This window comes from Eubalaena glacialis, chromosome 9 (genome assembly GCF_028564815.1).
Source record: "Eubalaena glacialis isolate mEubGla1 chromosome 9, mEubGla1.1.hap2.+ XY, whole genome shotgun sequence".
Taxonomy (NCBI): Eukaryota; Metazoa; Chordata; class Mammalia; order Artiodactyla; family Balaenidae; genus Eubalaena; species Eubalaena glacialis.
This window is the reverse complement of record NC_083724.1, coordinates 122266880-122285560: the sequence shown is the minus strand read 5'-3', so window position 1 is coordinate 122285560 and position 18681 is coordinate 122266880. Positions and strand designations below refer to the sequence as shown.

Sequence of the window (18681 nt, the reverse complement as noted above, 5' to 3'; positions counted from 1 at the left end):
GCCCGGGAGCCGGTAGTCGCCGGTAGTCGCCGGGCGGGAGCGCTGCCGGGGTCGGGGTGACGCAGCTCCGCTCTCCCCCTCTTTTCCCGTCCCCGGCGAGCCTCGCGAGGGAGCGCCGCGACCCCCGCCGCGGGCCCGGCCGCAGAAATGGGTCAGGATCCGACTGAGCATGCTCGCGGGCTCGCGGCCGCGTCGGGCGCCCAGGTGGAACCAGCCGGGCCTCCGGTCGGGCCGCGCGGGGGCGGCGCAGGTGCGCGGTCCGGGAGCAGGTGCGCGGTACCCGGCCGGGCCGCGGGCCGGAGTGGGGGGCTGGGGGGGGGGGTGGGTCTGGGTCACAAGTGAGTGGAATTAGAAATCCTATTTCAACATTAGTTTCATTACCTCAAGAACTTTCAGCTGGTTTGTTTTTCAGGAAACCCAAATCTTTCATTCTCTTCTCGTATTTAATAGGCATCCTTGACAATTGCATGAGGACACGAAGTTTTCACCTGCTTTTTCGAAGATGAAGGCCTTGTCCTCACAGATCATTGCGCGGTGTTAAGAGTCCATTTTTTCTTCAGTTCTTCCTTCCTCGGAGACTCCACGTTCTCCAGGACCCTGCAGAGCGCGCTCGCGCCGCCTTGGATGCACTTGGGTGGGCGTGGGAACTTGCTGCTAGCCTTCGGTTTCGGAGGAGAAGACGGGAATGGAGAGCTTCCAGGGAAGGGAGGCTACAGGCAGGAGCGGAGTAAACTCAGGAACCCAGAGAGATGGTTTCAGGTGAGTGGGGTGTTGCGGGTTTCCTGTCCGGGGAGGGGGGACGCTGCCGCACCAAGCTTGGTGCCGTGGTGGTGGAATATGAGGGAAGGGGGCAGGGCACAACCTTTAAAAGAAGACATAGCCCGAGGACATGACATAAACTGGTTACAACCAGCTAGGTCCAAGATGGCGGACTAGTCAGCATCCACTAGACCTTGAGCCTCAGTATAGGCTCATTGTAACACATCAGCTCAATGATACACCCACAGGTGCCATGACAGTTCCAAGGCTGACCCTAAAGGTCAAAAAGTAGGCGGTGGCCCAATTCCTGGAAATCCCCACCCTCCCCCCAAATAGCTGGAATACTTCTCCCGCTCATTAGCCTGTGAAATTACCCACCCCTATAAAAACTGACAACCCCATACCCTGGTGCCGCTCTTGCCTTCTGAGATGGCCCACACTCTGTCTGTGGAGTGTTTCTCTAAATAAATCCACTTCTTATCTATCACTTTGTCTCTCACTGAATTCTTTCTGTGTTGAGACGTCAAGAACCTGAGCTTCATTAAGTCCTGAGACCAGGTGTGTGATCTCAGTTAAAACACCATGGGTTCAAGTGCCAATCTGAGTTACAGGGTTTCATTGGGATTCCCTCCAAGGGCGGCTTCCCTCTCCCCTAGTCCAGCCCCAGTTCAGCGCCAGTGTGCTTGGGGACACCACCTGTAGTGAAGGTCCCTCTGGGGAACAATTTCTGGGGGGGCTTACTCTGGTGCTCCCCAGAGCCCTACCTTGTGCTGAGGCCCCCCATCTCCCTCTCGCGAACTGTGAGGCGCCATCATTGCCCGTGCCTCCTGAGCCCTGCCTTTGAGCTTGCCCAGGGCCCTTGGAGGTCCACACCGCGAAGCGTCTAGCCTGGGAGAGGATGGGTGAGAATTTGAACCCGGTATGTCCCCAGCAGAAGTCACGAGCTGTAGTTGCTCCTCCCTTGCATGTCCTAGTTTGGTGACCGGTACCCCCTTCTTCTTAGCTATGCGCAGCACACGTATGGATGTTATCCCAGATTCGTTCATTTGCTTTCCCCCGTCATCCAGCTGGTCACTGGCCTGTCCACCCTGCCCTTAGACCTCGCTGGGTGCGGACCCTCCGCCTGCACCACCCTTTTCGGGCCGTGTCAGCTTCCCCATCAACCGCAGAGCAACGACCTTCCAGAAGGATCCTTCCTCTGCTTCCGATCCATCCTCTGTGCCTCCACACACTTTTCTTTCTCAGCAAATTATATTTCAGTATATCTGCAAAAAATCCTTACATGGGTTCCTACTGTCTTCGGGAGAAAGTCCAAGTTTTTAAGCATAAACTGGCCCCTGTCTCCCTCTCCTGATTGGCCTCCAGCCAGTGTCCCCTCGTGTCCCCCATCCTAGCTGACCCCAAAAGTCACACCTCTATGTTCCTGTAGTTCTCTTGTCCCTCCTTTTGCCTTGCTCACCCCTTGGCAAACGGTTACATCTTCAACACCCAGTTCAGGCTGGATCTCCTCTGACCTCCCCAGGGGTTTCTCCTGGGTACGTCACCTGGGCCGTGTGCTTTGTCTCCATCTGACACACCTGACCTTGATTTATTTTCCTTCATCTCCGCTGCACTGAGGCAGCGTGACCACAAGGGCTCCTGTCAGCCATCTCTGTGTCTTCGCTCTCAATCCTCAGTAAGATTTTTACTTAATAAATGAATGATAGGTATATGTACCCATCTAATGTTTAAAGTTCATTAATTTAAAAAATTCTTCCCAAGAATTGTAAGTGGAGTGCACAGAAAAAAATACTAGAACAAAGTCACATCTTATGCTGTTTGCCAAATGGTTCTACTCCTTTGAGTGATGTGAGACCTCGGATTTGACTTTCAACCCAGTGGATTTTCTTCAGCTTCAGAGATCAGGGCACGTCTGAGGTCCTTGTTTATCAGTCTGTGGCTGCACAGAGTTCTGTGTTGTATTGCTTATTAATCTACAGACTGCATTGTTCTCTCTCCTTGTTTCCTTCTACAGTGTAGTCATAAGCTTCTAATTACAGGTTACTCCTTAGAATAGATTGTGCTTGATTTTTTTTCTGATGAGAGTGTGGCACACAGAGAGGGCAGATTAACCATTTAGGAAGGAACACGCTTTTTGCAGTTCCGCCAGCTTGTGTTGCCTTCCAAGAGCACTTCCAGCTGATTGTGGGGTGACTGGCCACCTGCTTCAGATTCACCGGGGAGGCTTAACCCACCCAGACCTCCTGAGCAGAGTGGACTGGGGGGCCGGCGAGTTTAACAAGCCGTGCAGGTGATTCTGGATACATTTGAGAAACACAGTTGTAAGTCATACGGATAAAAGGAAAAAAACAAAGTATTAGTCCAGAACTTCAAGTAAGTAGCCCGTGTACTGGTTTTCTCTGGTGGAGAGATGCACGTGGGTGGGAAGACAGTTGGCCCGTTTCAGAAGCGTTGCCCGTGTTTGTGCGTGTTAACCAGCCGGGGCTTGTGTTGGGGAGGCTGGGGATCTAGACCAGCACGAGGTAAGGCAGCTGCTTGCTTATCGGTGTGTTGAGCCGCTCGGGGCCTTACTTGGTGGCCTCTTAGGCCACGTGTGATTCCCCAGCACCTGTGTCCTCAGGGCAGCCCCCTTGGCGGGGGTGAGCGGGCCGTGGAGGCTCTGACCCGACCCCTTCCTGGAAGAGGCCAGGAGAACTGTGGGACTCTCATTAGGCAGCGTCCTTGTTCCTGGGAGCCTGACCAGGCCAGTAAGGAGGGGGCGGGGGAGGAATGGAAGGAAGCAAGCCTTTCTCTCCACAACCCTGTGACTTGCTGGCTGAGGAGGGTGAAGCTTCTTGAAAAGTCTGAGTCAGGGTTAGGGAAATATTCCCTTCCTCGTCTGGGTGTAGATGGAGCCCTGATGTTGGTCCTTTGAGCGGTGTGTGACGTGTGTTGTCTAACCAGTTAGCCAGGAACCGCAGAGCAAAGGGCTGCCTGCAGCCTGAGTAGGGCCGGTGACCCAGCTGGCGGTCCCGCCCTCCGTGATCGTTTTCTGAGGCCACAGCAAGGCCCTGGTCACCTTGCAGCTGAGCCTGCTGCCCACTTTGGGTTTCATTCCGACGGTGACTTGGATCTAGGGACACGGGTTATTGGCAGGAGAAGGGATGGATCCGGGGGTCCCCTCCGTGTGCAGGGCCTTCCTGAGAGGGGGTGGGAAAGTCAGAGGCGGGAACCTCTCCGTGAAAAGCCGGGAGAGGCTGCTTGGGAGGTGGGGCGGGTCCAGGGGCAGGGGCGTTGTGAAAACGGACTTCACAGCGGCGTTTCCCTCGGATTCTGAGGAAGTTAGGTCTTGCGTGTAGCTTGGTGTCCTGGTCTTTGAGTTTATAATTTCCTCAGGAAGGAGGGAAGGCCAAGCATCCACTTTCCCAGCACGGGTCAAAGTTGGGTGACCCATGTAATGAAACGAACAAACACATCGCTGGTCAGCACATGGGAGAGAGACACCCAGCGATGCCGAGATGTTCTCCAGGAGCACAGCAGCTCGGGAGGCCCCGCGCCCAGGTCAGGTGCGGCTCGAAGCCCGGGGCTCCGCCCAGGGGAGTGTCGGCAGCCTCTCTGACCTGCGTAGGAGTGACCGGGACCCCTGCACAATGAAGACTCCAAGGTGAGCTCGGAGAGTCGAGGTGTGATTTCTGTGCTGGCGATTCCACGCCTCGCTCTTTTCTCAGCAGTCATTTGCTAGAATTAAGAGGGAAGGAAAGGAAATTTCGTCCGTGGATACACGTGATAAAAAGTGGACACAGGGGCTCCAGCCGGGATGAAGGCAGGGGGTGGGGAGCCCCGAGGGGCGGCTGAGCTGAGCCGAGCCGGGCGGGCAGAGGCCAAGGCGGCTGACAGGGGGTACGAGGCCACGTGGTGGGTGGGAGGGGCCGGGGGAAGGGGCCCTCCCGAGGCAGGAATGGGGAGAGTGAGATACTCGCCCCACAGAAGGTGGAAAGAGCTGGTTTTCATAGGAGATTTGAAGGACTGGGAGGTGGGAGGCCTTGCTTTTACGTGGGTACCGTCTTCCTCTGGAGCCCTCCCGTCTGCCGGCCGAGGTTAGGGTCCAGGGAGCCGGCGGCCCAAGCCCAGGACCTGCCCGGGGAGGGGGCTCCGCAGCAGGCAGCGTGGAGGCACTGGACATCCACACGTGATGCGTCACCACGGGCCGGGGCTGACACGGGGCCTGAAACTTACTTTTGATGCTGTTACAACTGCGGCTTGAGCCCCGCCTGGGGATGAAGTTTCCTAACAGACTGGAACTTCCCTCCTGGCACCAGAGACACAGCCCAAGTGTGCCGGCCTTCACTCAGATCCCTGCTCCCGTCTGCCTGATAAAAAGTACAGTTTCCACCTGTCACTACAGGAACGGCTGTGTGGTGTGTCCTCCATCGTGGCGAGTGTGCTCGTGAATAGTTTTTCTTTGCTTCTGGCCCGCGCAGGGGTTGGTACAGCCGAACTGTGCGGCTGAGGGCACGGGGCTCTCCTCCTGGACCACGCCTGCGTGTCAGGCGGACACAAACTCTGCAGCTTCTCTTTAGTAATCTTTTCAATCTCATCTCGTGTAGGTTCTGGCACATAATTGATGCCCATCGAATTTGTTGAATCACGTGTTGAAATTGGTGTTAGAACTACAGGTCAGAGTATCTCGGAGGCAGGCGTGTAAAAATACAAAATCTGTCATTCAGCTGGTTAGTGGGAAACGCCATCCAGACTCTGGCCTCGGCCTGTGTCATCTTAATTCGGCTTTTCTTTCTGATGAAGTGTTTCAGGTCGGTTACCAGACTGTTCCTCCCTGATTTGGGTCAGCTGGCAAAAAAGCAGAGCTGCAAATACATCCTGGATGAGTGTATGGCTGAGTTCATGAAAATGTTTGCAGGAGAAGGTTACTAAGTGGCTGTTTTTTTTAGCATCGTGGTTCAAGGGCTCTCTACTGTAATAGGTCAGCATTTCTGCTATTAATTTCAATGAGCCTTTCCTTTTGCTTTAATAGGAAATCTAAAAGTGTCCTGGAATCGACCATCCCTAAAACTTGAGGAATGTTGTAATCGTATGTATGAACTAAACGAGCCAGTTTGCTTAAGTTGAATGGAAATTGCGATTTGCTGCCCACAGTGTGGGGTGTAGGGTCAGGTGAGAAGTGCAGCTAGGAATTGCTGAGATGCCTAGTGGCATTGGCTGGCGATGTCGGCAGCAATCAGAGTGGAGTAGGAGAGGGCTTTGCCCGGCTGTCTCCACGTGGCTGATTTCAGTGATTTATAATTGCGTGTCTGTGCTTTGGCCTGTAGTACTAATGACTGCAAATGGACTGAGCTAACCAGCGCAGCTTCAGGAATCTCTGGCTGGTACATGAATATTACATTTAATTACATTAAAAGTCCGCCATTGCTTATTCCCCGTAAGAGACACATCATCTGTTAGGCACTTACCAACCTATAATTCTCCTGGTGCTGGGCCCCAACTCCTGAGGGCACCAGAGAAGCAGGAGAGCCGGGGACAGCTCTGAAGGTGTCAGTGCTAGCTGAGCACCAAGCTAGTCCTGCGGGGAGACCACGTTCGCGCTGCGGCGTGGAGTTTGCATTGTCAGGTTCCCATGACCGCCTTCCACTACCTGGGGGCTTTGGTTCTGAAGGTTGAATCTGGTTTTCTGTCTCTCTCTTATTTTCGCTTGTTTTGACTCTCACACGACTTCTTCTTGAGAGGGTTATTTCCTTTCCTTTCGTAGCGTCATGGGGAAAGTCATGAGAAAACTACCAGGGAAAGGAGGAACCAAGTCAGTGCTGAGACCCCCGGGGTCAAGCCAGGCTGGTCCCGCTGACCTCGCGTCCAGGACGGCTCCCAAGACTGCACATGGAGAGGGTTGAATTGATTTATTTCTTATGAGATTCTGGCTCAGGTTTCCTTTAAATGGTAGTTGTTATTAACTTAAAGTATTCAAAATATGATCTGACAGGCAAGTTAGGAGCATAGAATTACGTCATTCTAGCATTCCCAGCTTTTAGACCCACGTGAAATACACCTTTCTAGTGTTTGTGAGATCTACTGCATTTGTCAGGAACCAGTTAAGAGAGCAGGATGGCCGCCCCAGCTTCTCCGAAAGTGCCCCCTGTCTCTGGGTCTGCCAGGGCCTCACCTCCTGTGGGAGAAGGCCGTGGTCTGAGTGGCCCTCTCTGCGGGCAGGGCCTGGGGGGCCAGGAGGCTGAAGGCTGAAAGCGCAGGGTGATGCGACCTTCCGGGGGCTCGCGGTTACCCTGTTCCGCTTCCTCTCCCGTCCCTGTCCTCAGGGTCGGGGGTGATGGAGGAGGGTGCGGGTCCTTTGCCTTCAACCACCCCCAGTCTCCCACCCCTCGTGGCGGCACCAGGTTGAGGCCTGGCATTGGGGCTGGATGACCCTCCTGCTGCCCTCCTGTCACCTCTGCTCCCCCCGAGCACAGGCTGATGACCTGCTGGTTTCTGGGGCTAGACTCTGTTACCCTGACCCAGCCCTGCTGAGGATTCCCAGTGTCCTGTGGGTCCGCCTGGGCTTTCCTCGAGCCCCTCAAAGCCAGCAGCCTCTTTGAGCTGCAGCTCAATCCCGAGTCTTAGTGAGAGCCGTGGGTTCCTTGAGGTGGACCGTGGAGAGACAGGAAACAGGAGCTTAAGAGGGGATGTATGTCCGCACTTCATCCTCTTGTCAGGTGAGTGCAATGTCTACATGGAATCAGTATCTTTAATATCTATAAACACATATTGATCGTTTTAGAGTGAGAATATTTTTCAGTTGCTGCATTAACGGTCAAGCTGCATCCTCCTAAACATTAAGGTGATGGTACCCACGTGAAGTGTTAAAGGGACAGTGTTGCACAATCGTCACAACAATTTACTCTTAATGTCGGTGTAAGAAATTAGCCATAGAATCTGTGACTTTCAGAATGCATTAGGTGGAACATTTTGGGCCAGTGAGACTAATACTGCACATAAGTGGGAAAATTGAGTCTCATACATACATTTTAATTTATTATGAAATTAATATGCCAGATTTGTCTAACAATTTAGGAACATTGCATAACTTATAGTGACAGTTCATTTACGAAAGAACTAGGGTGCCTTTTTTTTTAAGCCATAAAACAAATTGGAGAGTGATTCTTATCCCATGAGTTATTTATGTAGGAAGATTAATAAAAACATTAAGCATGATGAATGCATTTGCTGTGACAGGGTTACAGCAAGAACAAATAATAACGAATGCCACATTTTTAATCAGGCTAAAGAATTTTACTACACAGCAAATTAAGGAATCTGATTTTTATCTGGCACAACATTAAAATTGTTTTATCACGCAAACGGCATTGAACACACATTGCCCATCCCCCCAAACTAGTTGAAACTCCTTGAGGACGGAGGCCACGTCTCCTGTCCGTGCAGCCTCTGCATCCAGGGTGTTATCCTACACATGGTTGGTACTGGCTCAGCGTCTGCTGGGTAAAACCTGAACTTAAGAGTGACTTAAACAGTTTTTGGTTTTTTTTTAATTAATTATTTTTGGAGTATAGCTGGTTTACGATGATGTGTTAGTTTCAGGTGGGCAGCAAAGTGAGTCAAAGTGAGTGGACATACACATATATCCACTCTTTTTTAGATTCTTTTCCCATATATATAGGTCATGACACAGTGTTGAGTGGAGTTCCCTGTGCTATACAGTAGGTCCTTATTAGTTATCCATTTTATATACAATGGCTTTAAGTGAGCTAGTCTTTATGAGGAAACGTACATGAAAGAAAGGCAATGACTTCCTTTTGAATAGTTGTTTACCTAAAAAACCTGAATGATGATTTGATTAGAAGCAGGTTGGTATTGGGGAGGTGGCTTTTCATGTATGGCTAATCTCTGAGATTAGTATGTAGTAAAAATTACTCTAGAAAAGCCCTTGCCTTGACCATAAAGCTTAACCTTCCCGTTTGAGTATATAATCTCTCTCCAATGGGAGAATGAGAGGAACGTCTCTGTACAAATGTCCGTGCAGTCCGATCCACGGTCTTGAAGGAATCTCTCTACTCATTCTGCCCTAATAGTAAACCTTTATTCTTTAGTACATTTCACTACGAGGATTAAACGTAAGGAGTTGCATTTTCTGCATCCCACGTAGGGAAGGGTCGGATGCGGGGTCAGAGACCACATTGCCTTTTGTGCTAAAAGTAGGGTTTCTGTGATGTGAAGGAGCCTGGAAGTCGTGGCAGTTCTTTGACTGAGTTATGTTATGTGAGAGGCAGCCCTTCTGGAGCTGGGCTCTGCACAGTCGCTGTTTTGATCCAGCTTGAACTATTCAAGAAAGGCCTGTTTGGTTGGTTACTGCTCTCAGGTCACAGCACACATCAGCGTGACAGTAAAGCCAGGGTGTCATTTATGTTTGGCATTTAACCTCACTTTGTTGTGGTTTTAAGATGGTCACGGGAGGTTGCATATGAGGTAAGAGCGGATGGGTGTGGCTTGTCACCGATATTAGAAAACCGGGAAGATCGGGTGGGCAGCTGGAAGTTGATTTTATGTCTGAAGTTCATCATCAGTACTGTCTTTGGACCGGAGGTGCAGTATTTCTGCTCCACTGGTACGAGTGCCCTGTGTGTTTCTCGGCCTTTCCTTTAACGATGACCTTGCTAATCTAAGTGCCATCAGGGTCCTGTTTGTAACCTGCTCAGGAACCTGGGTGATCAAAGCCAGTGCGAGATTTACGTGTGGAGAGTGTGGATTCCATAAGCGCCGTGAGTTTGGTGTCTTCTCATTTTTATTAATTACATTTAATTTTTATTAATAGTAATTATATTTAATTTAATAATAATTAAGTTTCACATCCCCAACAACGAACCCTTCCCGGCGGCCTGGCGTCCCTCGGTGGCCGAGCAGCTGGACGTCCGCGTGCTGAGCTCCCCAGAAGCCAGAGGCTCTGCATCCTGCTCGTCCCGCCGGCGGCCCCTGGCCATCCTGCCGAGGGGTGTCCCACCCCCACCCGTGCACTCCTGCCATCTGAGCTGCCCTGCGTTTACCAGGGCGCCTGGTCCTTCCCCGACGTGCCGTGACATTGTGCGCGAGTGTGTGCCCTGCAGGGCCCTATGCGTGGATGTCCCCGCGTCCCAGCACCTGGGAGGGGCCAGACCCCAAGCCCACTGGGGGGAGTCCTGCTGGGCTTGTACCAACTGGGCGCCAAGGAGTGATGTCCGTGGGCAGGACCGCAAAGGCGGGCAGGCTGGGTCCATCCTTCTCTGTGCTGTGGACGGAGTCCTGTCCGCCCAGAGGTCCCATGTGGAAGCCTAACCCCCAGTGGGATGGACTTAGGATGGTGGGGAGGTAATTGGGTGGTGAAAGGAGAGCCCTCCTGCTAGGCTAGTGCCCCTGTGAGCAGAGCCGGAGAGGACCTCCCCCCACGTGGGGACACGGCAGAGGCAGCCACGCAGGCGGAGGGGGGATTCCCGGGAAGCCGGCCCTGGCTGCGGACTCCTTGCCTCCAAGCTGTGACAGTAACGTCTGCTGTTTAAGCCCCCAGCCTGGGGAATTTTGTTACAGCAGCCTGGGCTGACTAAGACAGTATGTTTCCAGAAAACATTTGTCTGGAACATGGTCTTTCCCAGACTCCTGTCTCCCAGTGGAGCCATCAGCTGACAGCAGGGCCATGGGGAGACCGTCTAAGGGGAGGTGGCGGCGTTCATGTCACCTGAGTGCAGGTGCTGCTGGGAGGGGGCAGAGAAGCTTCCTTTTTGTGAGGATGCACTGAATGAAGCTTTCAGAGTAGAGCACGCGGTACTGCCATGGGGTCGTTTGTACGTGGTGTTTATGGGACCGTGGTTCCAGTGCAAGTACTGGAGATGCAGCTTTTGAAGAGATGGTTCTGGGTTTTGCTTGTTTTGAGATCCTTTAGGATAATTCAAAAGATCTCCTACAGAAAAAGCCTATGATTTATGTGTTCACACTGAAACTCTTGGATTCTGATTTTTTCTTTGAAAATTTTCTTAAAAATTAATTTGTTAAAAATGTAAACTTTTCTATGTTATTCCCCACTCCTGCCTCTTTTCTTGAATTTCTTTTCTCTGTGCAAAAAACTTGTCAGGAATTGTAGTGCTTGAATGGTTATTTCTCTAGAAAAATGGACTCACTCCATTCATTTACATTTTTCCTATTTTTTTTTTTGCACTCCTTGTTTTCCTGTTATATATTTGGCTCTTACCATAGTTTTTTCTATCTTGAGTTTTTTAAAAAAGTTTGATCACCATTGAGTATACACAAGAATAAGTTAAAAACATAAAAAAAAAAATTTTTTTTCCACGAAGTAAGTTTTCCTGCAATATAAGGAATTCTATTGTGTTACGGAGCCTGTTACAGGGGAACGTGATTAGCAGATCATAAGAATGAGTGAGAACTTCTCCCCCCTTTCTCTGCCATGGACACTGATTGGGTTACCTGTGATTATCTGCTGTGCGTAGAGGATGATGTCCTGGCCGATAAAACTTATTTCAGAGTTTGAAACACGTGTTGATCTAGGAGCACAGACAGACATTTCCAGGAGGTATCTGAGAAGACCTTACAATCCCATGAGAGCAGACCTTATAAAACGTGTAACAGTTTATAATGTACATGTTAGCCAGGTGTTTTTTTTAAGTTACCTCAAGTCCTTTTTGGAAATAGGGGTGTCTATTAATAAGTCACCCAGGACACAAAGAGTCGTGGCCAGTGTTTTCAGAATCGGCATGGTACTGCCACCGGACAGAGGGTGTGAGGGTCAGAGTCAGGGTCGCGGCATCCTGGGCCATCTTTCAGGTTGGCATCGGAGCTGAAAGCCCAGCTCTGCCACACGAGGTGGTCCCTCCCTATGCCAGCAGATGCCCTGCTTGACCAAGAGCAAGAAGAACTTCTCAAGGAGAGTAATGTGAATACCCTGATGCTCCAAACAAGCCGATGATGGGCAGAGCAGAGGTGCGAGCGGCCCTCCACGTGATGTGGAGCTCACAGGGTGGCCTCATCGGCCCGTTGGCTATTTCACTGGCTGCCACCAGCAGCCATGCTTGATTTTTAAGGCAGCAAAAGAGGCTTTGCCCAGACTCTTTGAATTTAGCCAGCCTCTGCAGGAAACAGTTTTTTCCCCCCGATCTGTAACTCTAATGGCTGACTGCATCTGAATACTTACGTTGGATTTCACCGTGTATGTTTATACATACCAAATATTGACATGAAGGTAGTGAATTTTGGTTGATGTGTGTTAGTAGTTTGCTAACAAGTAGTTTGTTACTATGTACCACAAACTGAGTGGCTTAAAGGGAAACTTGTTTCTCAGTTCTGGAGGCTAGAAATCCAAGATCACGGTGCAGTAGGGCCGTTGTCCTTCTGGGGAAGGATGCGTCAGGACTTAAGTATATGAATTTTAGGGGACACAGTTCAGTACATAACAGTGTGATCGGCATGAAGATAATCAGCTTATGGAGGCGTAGACCCAGTAGGGTCCTGGGAGATTATTGGATGCAACCTGATTATTTTGCACGTAAGATCAGTGGGCAGTAAAGATTATTTTAAAAATTAAATCAGGTAAAGGGTCCTTCAAATGCTGCAAAATAATTAAAGCTCCTTTGTTTGCCCATGTGTCTCTCCAGCCCCGGTGGTCCTTCTCTTCTTTCTCCGACTCTGCCCATCCTCCTGGCTCCAGCCCACCTCCATCACTACCAGGAAACCTTCCCTGGCTGTTCTCACCAGCAGACGGCCCAACTCTGTACCACCAGCCTTTAGTAACTTGGTCCCTTCTGTCTCCTGATTTTTATTCACTGAAATTTGAAATGTACACACCATCTTATGTTTTAATCGTGCCATGCATTTATTAGTCTCCTGGCATTTGTTGATGGAAAGATTTCTGGTTCCATTATTAAAAGGAAGTCTGATACATAGGCATGTAAAATTTTTCTGAAATACAAGTTGGGTTATTTTGTTTTGTTTCAGTTTTTGACCGTGCCACGCAGCAGGTGGGATCTTAGTTCCCAGACCAGAGATTGAACCTGGGCCCCCTGCAGTGGAAGTGTGGAGTCCTAACCACTAGATTGCCAGGGAAGTCCCCTGAAATAAATTTTTTAAAAAAATTAATTAATTAATTAATTTATTTTTGGCTGTGTTGGGTCTTCGTTTCTGTGCGAGGGCTTTCTCCAGTTGCGGCAAGCGGGGGCCACTCTTCATCGCGGTGTGCGGGCCTCTCACTATCGCGGCCTCTCTTGTTGCGGAGCGCAGGCTCCAGACGCGCAGGCTCAGTAGTTGTGGCTCATGGGCTTAGTTGCTCCGCGGCATGTGGGATCCTCCCAGACCAGGGCTCGAACCCGCGTCCCCTGCATTGGCAGGCAGATTCTTAACCACTGCGCCACCAGGGAAGCCCTGAAATACAGGTTTTAATCACCTGGAATTTGAAGAGTGGACGTGTGGGGCTGAGCTGTGGAGTGGGTGGTAATGGGTGACCCAGGTAATGAGTGCCTGGCTGGCCTTTCTTTACCTAAATGTGAAACTCGCTGACATTCTGCACCTTGATGACGTTAAGTCTTTTGTTGGGACTGTAGGTGCAATCATATCTTTGAGAGCTTTAGAAAGCTCCCAGGGACATAAGACTGTGATGGTCTCATCTCTATAACCAAGCTATGGACTCCTTGAAGGCGGGAACCTTCTGTTTCCTGCTTCATGCCAACTTCCTGCTGGGGCAGGGCCACGCTTGTTGACCTGTCACACCAGCTAGGGAAGCCAGAGGTTGACTAAATGTAAATAAGGTCAACAGAGGAAAATGTGTTCTCTTACTGGACTAGACTCAGCAAATATTTTGAGAGTAAACATATACTTACCATGATTATCCTACAAGGTTTACCATTTTAATTTTGAGTACTATATGAAATATACTTTTAAATATTATAAAAATCACAGCCACATATTAATCTTTCTGAAAAGTTAAAAGTAAATTTTGTTATTTCTCTACAATGAATGAAAACTTGAACTTTTTTTTAATTAACTGAGACCCAGGAGTATGCAATATACAATTAGTGACAGGCCTCACATAGGAAGACAAAATATGTTAAATATCTTAATGGGAAAATCAATGTTTAAATATATTACTTCCCCCCGCTATGACTTAGAATGGCCTAGACATTATGCATTACATGGAGTGTACAGAAATGTCTTGACAATTAATGCACTTAATACCTACATGTATTATCTTGTATTCTTACAGTTAATTGAATGAACAGATTCAGACATTATTCATGAAACTCAAGGCCATAGTATGATTAAACAATGCTGCATTCATAATTCCTGCTAAATATGAGATACATTTGGATTTTTGTGATGGTATCACTCAGAATCAAAAATTTACTGTCATCCTTTCTGTGAGCTTTTGAAGTCATCATGAGACAAACCTGCCACCTGCTGGTCAAGGCTTGTTACTTCGGTCTACATTTCAAATAACCTGGGCATTTTTCACTACAGCCAAAGAATGTAATGTGGGACTTACCTGGTGGTGCAGTGGTTAAGAATCCGCCTGCCAATGCAGGAGACATGGGTTCGAGCCGTGGTCCAGGAAGATCCCACATGCCATGGAGCAACTAAGCCTGTGCGCCACAACTACTGAGCCTGCGCTCTAGAGCCCGTGAGCCACAACTACTGAGCCCACGTGCCACAACTACTGAAGCCCACGTGCCTAGAGCCCGTGCTCCGCAACAAGAGAAGCTACGGCAATGAGAAGCCCGCACAGCTCAACGAAGACCCAACGCAGCCAAAAATAAATAAATAAATATAATTTAAGAAAAAAAAGAATGTGATACAATTTGAAGCAATCCTACATATGGACTTTTGAGATTTCCCAGGCTGTCATGAATTATTGAAGCTTGAACATCCTAACCATTGTCATTCCCACAAGCCTTTCATGTTTATTCTTCCCTTCTGATGACCATTGATGATAAATCTAGGGCTGTATGTTTCTGGGCCTTTGATACAGAGTCCACGTTCCAATCAGGCTTCTTTCTCTTGAGCAGTTGTGTGCCAAGTCGGCCCGTAAATGCGGCCAACCCTCTGGCAGAGTCTCACTCCTCTGCCTCTTCTTTCCTGACCACATTGCACACACACACTGGTGCAGCTGCCGTGTCCCCGTGGAGGACCCCAGCCGGGCTTCCCCCACTCCTCTGTCTGGCCCTGAGCCCAGCCCAGGGTCGTCCATCCCCCAGGTGTCCCAGAACCTCAGCTTCTTCATCTGTGAAGTAGGGCGGATGACTCCTCCGGGTTGCCTTGAGCATTAAGTCAGGTAATGTGGGAAAGCACTTAGCCTCCTGACTGTAAGACTCTCCTGTGCGTGTCCATCATCAGCAGGTTCAAAGACTCACCAAGATACAGCCCTCTGACTTTTCACCTCATCTGTGTCACCCAACCCGGCTTTTAGTCCTCTTTTTCTTCCCTGTTGTACTTTGAAGACCCGCTTCGTGGGCAGGCAGACTGCAATCCCAGGGACTGGATGTTTAGGGCATCACCATGAACAGCATAGAAACTGCCTTGAGGTTGGAGAGAAACGTCGGTGGGTCCTGCGAGCATTTGAAGCTTCTCCATGTTGATTCGGCTGTTGATTCGTCTGCACTCATTAAACCTGACTTTGTATTTGCTAGAAAGAGGGGTAATTGTTATGACTCTGGAAAGAGAGCAAGGGAGATAATTAGTGCTATAAGTGTTAATTAAGTGATAACCATACACAGTGACCGGGGGAGGTGCTGGGAGCACGAGGTCAGGACAGGACCCTGTCCAGAGCCCTGCGAGAAAGTCCCCTGACTGTGTCAACCCCAGTAATAAGGTCCTTTCCGCGGCTGTTTTATGTGTTGTGTTACAGTTGGATTTCCCCAGGTTTTTTACCTTTTTAGGTCTTCCGAGCTTCAAGTGCCTGAAATTTCTGCTTTGCCTGCTTCTCAGTGGCGCTGACGGGCGTGGGTGTGGCTGGCACTGTGCTCATCCTGGGTAAACGTGGCCACAGTGTAGAGTAAGCATTCGGCGACCCTGTTTATCTCCTTAAATGTGGCGTTTAGGGCGTTCTTGCTGCATGGAAAGGGTTCCATAAACGTCTGTTTGAGTACTGAAAAGAATCTTCAAGTTGTCAGGGGCCTCATTAATTTCACAGTGCTCCATCACTGAAGTTAGGGAACAGTAGACCGGATGTGCGTCGTCTGGTCTTCTTGGGAATCAGGAGAAGGTGGGCACCGCCTGGGGACTGTTAACTTTGCAACAGTTGAACTGTTACGTACTGGACTGTCTCATGTACCATTGAATTTGACCTACACTTTCTACGGCTCAGACCTGAGCCCCCGGGACTCAGGCCAGCGCGGGCTGCTGGTGGTTGAAGCATTTAGAGGGGGATGTTGATCACTGTATTTTCACTTATTATAGACGGATTTGCATGATCATTTTAGCTCCCCAGTATAGAGATGCAGGGGACGGGACCTCACCTGGAACCTCCTGACAAGGGCACACTGCCTGCTCACATTTTCCTGCACGTCACCAGGTGTTTACAGTGAACACAGCTGTGTGGAGTCTTTCCCTCCCACTCTGTCCCAAGCCCCCTCCAGTCAGCTTTTCACGCCGCCTCTACGCCATGGAGCTGCTTTTGTCCAGGTCACCAGGGACCCTGCCCTGCATGATCCATGGGTCGGTCCTTGGCCGCGGCACCACCTGACCTCAGCAGCACTGGGCACAGCGGGTGTTCTCTCCTGACCTCTGCCCTTTGTCCTCTGGCTTCCAGAGCGCACACTGGCCTGGCTCTTTGCCTCATTACTCCTCCTGATCTGACTTGGCCACCCGCTCACTGCAGCTGTCTGTGTTGGCTTCCCCAGGCTCAGTTCCTAACTTTCCTCTCTCTCTATGTGGTAGTCATTCAAGTTCAAGGTTGTTTAGATGCTGCCATTTGCTGACGGCTCCCACTGTAAGCAGCTCTCTGTAGGAAACCGCCCTCAGCAGGAAGCCCCTTTCCTTGTCACTTTAGCAGAGCTGTACTGTGACTTTTCACCAGGCACCCCATGCTCTACTCATCTCCGGCCCAAGCACACCTTTCAGGTCTTCTCATCACACAATACTTTGCCTAAAGTTGTCCGTTCTTTCTGTAGATCAAAGATGTAGAAATGAAGAATCAGTAATTAATAGGTGGCCAGATCTCTTCCCTAGCATCCCTTCCAGTAATCTCCTGAATGAACTGTGTGACCAAACTTGTGAACAAGTTAACATCTAGAGGAAGATCACGAGGACATGAGCTCGTGGACACGAGCCTGCTCACAGTGGCGGACGGCGATGACCCTGACCCCCATCTCAGTGATTAACTGAGATTACCCCCCTCCCTCCCTTTAAAACTTCCATGGCCGAGCAGAATCTCAGAGGTGGTTTTTGGGAGACATGGAGTCCACCATCTCCCCACGTTGCCAGCATCCTGATTAAAGGAACTCTCCTTTCTAGCAACATTTCTCTCTTGAGTGTTGATGTTTGAGTGGTAAGCAGCCGGACCTGATTGGGTAACCCCACGTCTCACCTCCAGCCCCAACGCCTCTCCAGACTCCAGGTGGACGCTTCTAGCCACCTCATCCGTGCCTCCATCTGGGCGTTCCGTCAGGAAAGGAGATGGTGCTCTCTGCGTTCTGAGTACATAGAGTTTGTTCAAGGGATTGGGACTTGAGACAATGGTGAGAAGGCCTCGGGGAGGGACAGTCAGCCAAGCTGTCACTCTGTTTCACCTGCAGCAAGCACACACTGGAAGCCACCAGGTGTCAGGGTCCTCCCGCCAGCTCCCTCAGGCTCCCGCAGTATACTGTCCTGAAGATGATGTGAGTGTTCGAGCCCTGGTCCGGGAAGATCCCACGTGCCACGGAGCAACTAAGCCCGTGTGCCACAACTACTGAGCCTGCGCTCTAGAGCCCACGAGCCACAACTACTGAGCCCATGTGCCACAACTACTGAAGCCCACATGCCTAGAGCCCATGCTCTGCAACAAGAGAAGCCACTGCAATGAGAAGCCCGTGCACCGCAACAAAGAGTAGCCCCCGCTCACCACAACTAGAGAAAGCCCGCATGCAGCAACGAAGACCAAAAATAAATAAATACATAATAAATAAATTTAAAAAAAAAGATGCTGTGGGTAACAGGCACCCACCAGCATTCCAGATGTGGGCAGTTATCACAGAGCTCACTCAGAAGCCACTGCCAACCTCCCTCTGGCTACAGCCACTCCCAGGGAATCGGGCCTCATATCTGAGGCCTCTCATCGGCTGACTGATGGAGAAGGGATTCTGGGGAAGTGGTTCCCGGCCTCTGGTCAGCAGATACTTTGTGAGAGGCCACTGCAGACAGTGACGCACAGATGCCTGGCAGGCTCCTCAAAAGTGACACGTCCAAGGCTAAGCCCCAGTTCTTTCTTTCAAACTGGCTTCATCCTTTGCCTTCATCTTTGTGGTTGTCAACTCCACTCCCGGTTGCTTAGATGAAAAACTGGGGGTTTTGATTCCTTGTTCTGTCACCCCTCACATTCAATCCATTAGGAGACCTCCTTGGCTCTGTTTTTAAAAACCTGGACAGCAGCCTCTCCTAACGACCTGTCTGCCCTCTGCTGGGTCCGAGCTGCCATCCTCCTGGGCCTGGGTTACTGTAGTAGCCTTTGGACAGGCCTCCCTGCCTGTTCCCCTCAATTCCACAGCCAGAGCCAACCACTCAGACTGGAGGTCCCCTCTGTCTTGTGGTTGAAATCCCACCATGGTTCTCCCCCTTGGAGAGTGAAAGCCACCTTCTTCACCTCGACAACAAGATGCTCCGGCCACCCCACCCTCCTCTCCCAGTGGGTCCCTCTTGTTTGCTCTGCTGCAGCCACACTGGTCCCCCTGGCTGTCCCCTGAACCGAAGAGGCTCAAACCT

General features: G+C 50.4%; 1 long non-coding RNA gene across 2 annotated transcripts in view; it reads left to right on the top strand.

The window, feature by feature from the left end:
- The first annotated feature begins 10 nt into the window (after positions 1-10).
- Positions 11-18681, top strand: part of LOC133098082 (uncharacterized) — a 51409-nt gene continuing 32738 nt past the window's right edge. The window contains exons 1-2 of one of the 2 annotated variants that reach the window (XR_009702109.1): positions 11-250; positions 451-759. This is a non-coding gene — a long non-coding RNA (uncharacterized LOC133098082). Of the gene's footprint in view, positions 270-450; positions 760-18681 lie in introns of both variants that reach the window. The other variant, XR_009702108.1, reaches the window with a different exon arrangement.